Raw genomic sequence first — 7,786 nt, 5'->3', positions numbered from 1 at the left:
GCCTCTTGGGTTTGTGTAACTTTCTGATAAAAACTATTTTGCTTAAATTAAATGTGGAAGTGCTTTAATTAAACTGTATATATAACTTGTGTTTTAAATTGGAACTAAATGCCTAAGGGCTTATCTTCATGACCAAATGAACTCAAATTACAGCTGTGTGTTGCTGTGTGCATGGATTTTGGTCATAGTCTTGATCTCCCATTCCTGGGCAGAGATATTTGAAGTAGGTCACCCCCAAAATAGGCTGAATCTTGACTTCTGCATTCAGGCTAGTGCATATGTGTTGTGCACAAATCAGAGTATCTTGAATATAGGTTTATTCCCTACAGTTTCCTGTTATTCCATCTGGGCTGTTTGTGTCTGTCTAGCCATGAGTAGTCAAAAGTAGGAAGTTACTCCTACCTAATAGAAATGGTCATATCTGTGTCCTGCCCGCTTGCTTACACATCAGTTGCCCTTATTGAGAGTTGATTCAATGAAAACATGCTCCCTCATTTTGATGTTGGTGTTAGCAGTTTTAGCTATATTATTTAGAATTCTTGTTCTTTGGGAATACACATCCTATGACTCCTTTGGTGTGTGAGCTTTTTTGGTTTTAGTGTCGCTCAGCAAGTAAATTGATGAGCTGTCTGGACCTCATCTCAGCTCCCTGAGTTAGTATGTGGACATCTAAGCAGCTAAACTGATTTGAACAGAAGTACAAGTGCAGAAAGCTAACTGCACAAGAGATGAGCAAAAATGGGAAGTTCCAAATGTGGTATGTAAGTAGCTAAAGGGGGAAGTTGTTGTTTTCATTGGTTGCTCCTGTATTTACTGGCAGCTGCTTCAGGCTGTTTGTTCTGTTGCAGCACAGAGTAGGGGGTCGTTCTTGTAAGTGCAGTGGCAATAATCAGCTCTGCTGGCAGTTTGACTCTGAAAGCTGCAAGAGCGTATTGATGTCAACTAGGACAGAGTGCTGCCAGTCCTGCCCCTGGCTCAGGTGTGCCTTTCTGCCTTGTGCACAAGTCCTGTACCATGCTCTTTGGCTGATCCCATGCCACAGATTCAATGCAGTGACACAGCTGCAGCTGACTGGTAGCGGAGGCTCATAGCCTTGTTCCTGTGTGAGTCCCAGTGACTTCACTGTCCTCTGTGGTTCAGCTGCTGCCCCAAGGGAAAGCAAGTGTCCCCTCAGTTGCCACTTCTAGGCTGTTCTAGTTCACAGGGAGTCCTTTTGCATAGTAATGTGGAGAATGCAAAGCTTGGTGCCTTTACCAGAATTTTTTGGAAATATTCTCTCCCTTCATTGTTGGGCTATGAATAAATGGTATTTGTTGAAGTGGCTTGGTTTGTCTTTGTGGGAAGGCAGTGATTGGATGAGTAGGAGGCAGACTCTCAAAGTTGGATGAAGGCAGGTGGGACAAGCCTAGGTAGAACAGTGACAGCCCAGAGGAGAATGGGTCAATGAGTATTAAAAAGCCATGTAAAGGTAAAACCATGTTACAGAAACAGCTTTTTGCAAGTACTATATGTAGTTTAAAATATTTGTCTTTAAATGCCACCTCGTTTTTCTTGTGTGTTACTTTCAGGGCTTTTGCATAAAGCTCATACAAGCCACACTCCTGCATATGCCTGTCCATCCCTCTTCTGTGGGATAGAAGAGCAAATAAGGTTGTTATGGGAGCTCATGGCACCTGCTGTCCAAGCAGAATCCTTCACCCATATGGGTGGGGGATTCTGGACCTAGCCAGGGGGAGCTGGAGCCAGGTTAGCTTTGGCATATACCTTTCTATGGATCATGGCGTGCTGCTGACTGGAAGTGTTTGGAGCCCCTTTTAAATCCCACAGGGCATGTAGGGATGCTGCAGTGCTTTCAGGGCTGTAGAGCAAGTGGGTTGTTGAACTGATGGTAGAGACTGGAGGGTTCTTTCCTTTCGTTTGTGGCAGGGCACTCTGACACTGGCAGTTATTGGTACTGATGTGGATTGGTAACCTGGAGCTGGAGGGTGGTTCATTAGGAAAACAGTAGCAGTATTTTCTTCTGATGCCTGGAGAAAGGTGTCTCCTGAACTGTATTCAGAGCTCTGCAGGTGGGCCTCAACCTTGCTTCACACATGATGGAGTGAAGGCAGCATTGTAGGAAAGTAATTCTGGATTACCAAAGAGCTGAAGTGGAGTAAAAAATGGTGGTGTCCAATCAAATGGAGACACCTCCATGTTCAGTACCACAAGACAAATCATAGGAGGTCAGTAGTGTGATAAAAGAAAATGCACATACAGAGGAGGCAAGAACAGTTTTAATGTGACAAATGAAGCAAGTCAGGTGGTTGCTGGTGACTCTGTACTGTGGAGCAGGAAAAAAAATTCAAGTGACCGGGCTACAAGTCATTGATCACCTTGTGAATCAGAGCTTGGGTAAGTGATACTCACTTGATGTGATCCTCACAAACAGGAGCTTCATGTAAGACAAACCTTTCCTTGTCCCTACTGACTGGAGGTCCTGAGGTCGCACGGAATGTAAATACCAAGGACTCTCCTGTAAATCTGAATCTTGATGACTAACCAAATCCAAATGTTAATTTGTAATCTTGCTAACAAAGTGTTACTACTGTATATGTCTGCTGTACAAACACACTTTTGAAAGATGTATTCTAGATGGATGATCTCAGACAAGCTTGAGATCTTATCAATAAATAAATGTATTTGCAGAATGTGTTATGTCTCTTTTTGTTAAGTGGGTTACAACTTTGGCACCTTCATTGTTGTGCTGGATTTTTTTTAATGTATAAACATTTATTTCAGAGGCTACAAGGAACATGAGTTTCTACTATATGTAAAGAAATTAAACGTGAAGGATTACAGGGTTTAGGTTAGCAGTTTATCTTGGAATTTCTTCCTGCAGTACAGCAGCTGCAGCGGCCCAGATGGTAAGCATCATTTGTATAGAACAAAGGTATTCAGAAAAACAAGGTACTTATTACTCAAGTGCAAAGTAAGTAACAAGGAGGTGAGGTTTAAAGCAGGTAATAGTAAATTGAATTCCATTATTGAAACATTTCGTTTTCTAACATTCTCATTGGTGGGTAGGAGTTACTAGAAATGAGTTGAACTTGCATTTTGCATTTCAGAAGGAAAAATATAACTAATATCATGTAAGAACCAGTGCAGTGTTCAATAAAATTAACTTTTAAAATAGGCTGAAGGTACAAGTTGTTGGGAAATCATCAGAATTAGATGGAAAAATATCAAAGTACTATATTGAGAATGAGGCGTCTGAGCTGCAGCCAACTGCACTGCCTCTCATTAGAGAAAATTCATTCTGACATTCAGCCACTAGCATCTAGTTCTTATTTGGAAAAGAAAACCACTTGTTATTCAGATTTTTATTTCAGATTTTAAAAAATAGGTCTAAAACATGGCTTATTGCTAAGAGTTTATAATTAAAAATTAACACAACTATTCTACAATATGATTTGCCCTCACACTTTGTTGTGTGTTATCCTACAGTGAGGAAAAGTTCTTGAAAATGAATAGATTTTTCAGAAGCCATTTTGTAATCTGGCACATTTTTTCTCTCTTGTGTGAAAACTTTCCAGACCAGAAAAAGCAAGATTCTGAACTGGAATTAAGTACTAGCCTTTACAAAAAAAAACCCGCAAAACCCAAAAACAAACAAAAAAAACCCCACAAAAAACCCCAGACAAACAAACAAACCCCACCAAATCAAACAAACAAACAAAAAAACCACAAAAAACCCCCTCATCCCCCCAAACCAACAACAACAACCAACCAACACCAGAAAAATGTGCATTTAGAACAGAACAGTTGCTAGACATTTATCAAGTGCCTAAGAGAAAAACAACAACATCAAGGCAACAAAATTTGTGTTTGACCTAGTCTATGTAAAACCAAAGGTGGCTGAGGGACTTTTGGTCTAGTTAGGCTGTTGAGCAAGTACCATGATGGGAGATTAAATGTAATAATGGCAAATGCAAGTAATTTAAAATAGAAAGAATTTCAACTTTTCTGATGTCCCTGGACCTAGATGAAGTGCATAGGGAACACTCTGCATCCTTCCGTGGGCTCAGTCAAAATCTGGTCAGGCAAAGTTCACACAGGTGTGCTTTTTAATATGTTTGTGATTACAATGCTTGCTTCTGGAAGAGGCTGGTTTTACCTTGGCCTTAATACTTAAGCCTGCTCTTGACAAGCTGGTGTGATCAAATTGCTCTATTTAATGAATTCAAATTGTCAGCACATGCAATCTTATTTGTTAATTTCTAGTTGCTTTTATCTGTGATGTACTGGGAGTATGATCCAGTTTATCCACCTTCTCTGAAAGATAAAGTTTTGCAGCAGATTCAGAAAGTTGTTTTGAAAGTAGTAATTAAGTTCTGTCTTAACATGTTTGCACTCTCTAATGAATTGAACTTCTAAGCAAAAATAAAGGAGATAAGCATTTCTGATTTTTTTAAAATTAATGTTAGAATAAGGAGAGTACTAGGGTAGAAATAGTTTAAGTTCAGAGTTTATTCTTTACTTGCAAAGGTAGGACACAGTGCAGAGGCAGTAAATTTGGCCTCTGGAGTCACCAACAGTATCCTCATTCCTTGTCATGAATCAGAAACAAAGTTTGGGTCAGCCAAAGAAAAACCACGAAGAATAAATTTTCTCAAGATTGATCACTTCCTTGGACAGGAACCTACAGAATTACGCAAGCAAGAAATTACGAAGATGCAGTTCATGCACAGAGAATATGTTTGTACTTGTAGTTGCTTAACTTAGTTCACTTCTTCCAGGCTTTCCAGTAGAATTGACAGATTTGAGGAAAAGTAGTTAACTTGGGCCTTCTGTCCTTCCTTAAACCCCACTTGTGCATATTATGTGTTTGCCTGGAAACCTGGTGAATTTGCAGCACTTCTGTGAAGACCTTCAGGCCATGCCTTCGTGAAACCTTTTATGTAGGTAGGTTTAGGTAGGTTTTTAGGTAATTTCCTTATTTTTTTTCCTATGTAGAATACAAGGCAAATCTTGTTTAACTTAATCTGTAGTGTGCCCTTGTATTTCTTGGACAGCTTCACTAGGTCTGTATGTTCCAACAATAAAGTAAGTTGCTTTAAGAATATTGCAGTTGTTGCATTACCTGTTAATACTCTTTTGCAATATATACAGGGCATAATGTTGTATTAAAAATATTGCTAAATGTAGTAGAAATAGCATAGAGTTATTTAGGTGCACATTTATGATGGAATTCCAGTCTGCAGTATAAACTGACTCTTCGGTGAAAGCTTCCCTTCACACAAGAGGGACAAAACCACAAAGAACAGCAGTAATGGGAGTCTGTGTCCTGTTTGAGGTATTTATTCTGAAAGCTCATGAACCTGATTGTGCAATCACTTTGCACAGCTGTTCCCTGGATTTGTAAAGCTGCTCCTGCCTGCTTTAGTGACAGGAGATAGCCAGTGACCTGTGTACACCTTAATTCTAAATTAAGGTCTGAGTCTTTTGCATGCAGGAGTGTGTCACAGGTGAGTTATTAAAAGTACATCAATGTGGGTGTAACTAAAAAGGTTTTATTAATGATTAAACCATGATCAAAGATAATTGACACCTAAATGAAAAGTGAATGATGATAGAATTGTTATTAAGCAATAATTAAAGGGTAATTAAACAGTGATTTAACAATGCTTTAAAATAATTGTTAAAATAATAATTTACACTCTGGTTGAACACTCTACTACTTACTATACTTCTAATAATTAAGCTATAGCTAGATTTATAAAAGCTGCTGATAGTATACAATAAACTTTTAGGCTTAATGTAAAATGTCACTTACCTCATTATAGGTATCAGATATTTGGTAAGGGGATCTTTCAGCCTCGAGCATTAACCTTAAGAGCCATCCCTGCTTGAGAGGGAGATCATTGCTGAGCAGCCTGCTGCTGTACAGGAGAGCTCAATGGGCTCACAGGGGCTACAGATGTTTATTTAGAAGGTAAAATGACTGACTCATAGTCAGAGCCCCTTTTGGTGTATGTGCAGGTGTGCATCTGTAGCAGTTTCAGTTCTGTCCACTCCCAGCTCAGGCTGGCACTGTGAGCTCCTGATAAGAGAGGCCTAAACTCCTTTGCTCCTGGATAAGATACAGCTTAGGACGATTCTCGGTGTTTGCACTGCGGGGATGATTTCAGTCAGGCCTCCTTTTTGGTGGTGCCTGGACCAAAGTACTGTCACTCAGTCAGAAGGGGTGCATCCATTAAATGCCATATAATGGCATTTTCCATTATAAAAAAAAAAAAAAAGGGACTATCAGTGGTATCAGCACTGTATAAAAGAATTGTGTCTCTTAGGCTGCTGGTATCAGCATCTGAAGTCTGAGTACTGGGGTGTGCTGGAGCACTGCACTGGAGAAATGTTTTTCTCCAAACGAAACGCTTGCGTTAGGCAGAGTCGCCTGTGTTCTTTATACCTGCCCTTCCTCAGAGAAGATAATGGGATTTTCCTCACAGAAGGGTAGAGAAGGGTCTGTTAATAGCTACCTGATGAAGGAACATCTTCTCAAAAAGGAATGGCTTACCCAAGTGTGTGATAGAAACTCTTGGGAAGAGTGTAATAATCCAACTACCCTGTCCTTGTTTAAGTAATGGATGGTATGGTGATTCCTACCACAGGTATAAGCACTAGGAGCTCTTGCAGCTCAAACAAGAGGCAGCTGGGAGTTGTGGCTGAAGAACTAAGACTTGCAATTATGAAGAAAAAGTTACTAAGTTATTCTTTCAGAGAGAAGGAAAGATGGTGGAGTAACAATAGGAACCAAAGAGCCCAGGAGTAATATGATACAAAGCTAAAGAGAACACTCATTCCTATCTTTACTTACAGTTTTTTCTCAAGTATAGGTGAAACTAATAAAAGGGGAGTGATTATTAACACAGGCAAAACCTTGAAGCTATCTGGAAACCAGTATATGGCATGAGAATGGGAAAAAACGCAACAGGATGTGAACAGACACATCACAAGAACAAGTGCTGTTATGAATTGTGGCATGTCCAAACTCATTTGATTTCCTCAGCTCCTTCATACTTGTGGAACCTCTCCAACATAACAGTTCAAGAGGAGGCTATAGGATTATTTATTTTTTCCCAAACTGTGTGTTTGATAGCCTTGTCTCTGTGTGCCCTAACTGTGGTGAGCCATGAGCTACCTGTGTCTAGTGCTGTCTTGCTAGGACTTCTCATTCCATCCTCAGCTACCAAAGGGTGTGACAAGCCAGGAGATGTTCTGTTTGTAGCAGTGTGCTTTGGCTGCAGGCTCTCAGCATGATGGCAAAGGAGGAGCAAGGGCTTACAGACTGGGAAAATGAGTAAACAATAAAATTGTTTAGTTTGGAAAAGATTTCTAAGATTGAATCTGACCACAAACCCAGCACTGCCACATCCACCACTCAACCATGTCCCCAAGTGCAATATCTACATGTGTTGTAAATACCTCCAGGGATAGTGACTCAACCACTTCCCTGGACAGCCTGTTCTAGTGCTGGCAACCCCTTCATTAAAGAAATTTTTCTTAATATCCAATATAAACCTCCCTGGTGCAACTTGAGGCTGTTTCCTCTTTTCCTGTAGCTTGTTATCTGGGAGAAGAGGCCAACCCCCACCTTGCTACAACCTCCTTTAACGGGCAGAGTGCAATAAGGTCCCCCCGAGCTTCCTTTTCTCCAGGCTAAACATCCCCTGATGCTTGAACATGCATCAGGCTCAACTGGTCCACAAGGAATAAAAAATTATTGTTTTGAAAAAGTGTTACTTTG

This window comes from Corvus kubaryi, unplaced genomic scaffold (assembly GCF_017639235.1).
Source record: "Corvus kubaryi isolate FWS band 111438036 unplaced genomic scaffold, C.kubaryi_AGA036_p1.0 74, whole genome shotgun sequence".
Classification (NCBI taxonomy): Eukaryota; Metazoa; Chordata; class Aves; order Passeriformes; family Corvidae; genus Corvus; species Corvus kubaryi.
This window is presented reverse-complemented; position numbering follows the sequence as displayed.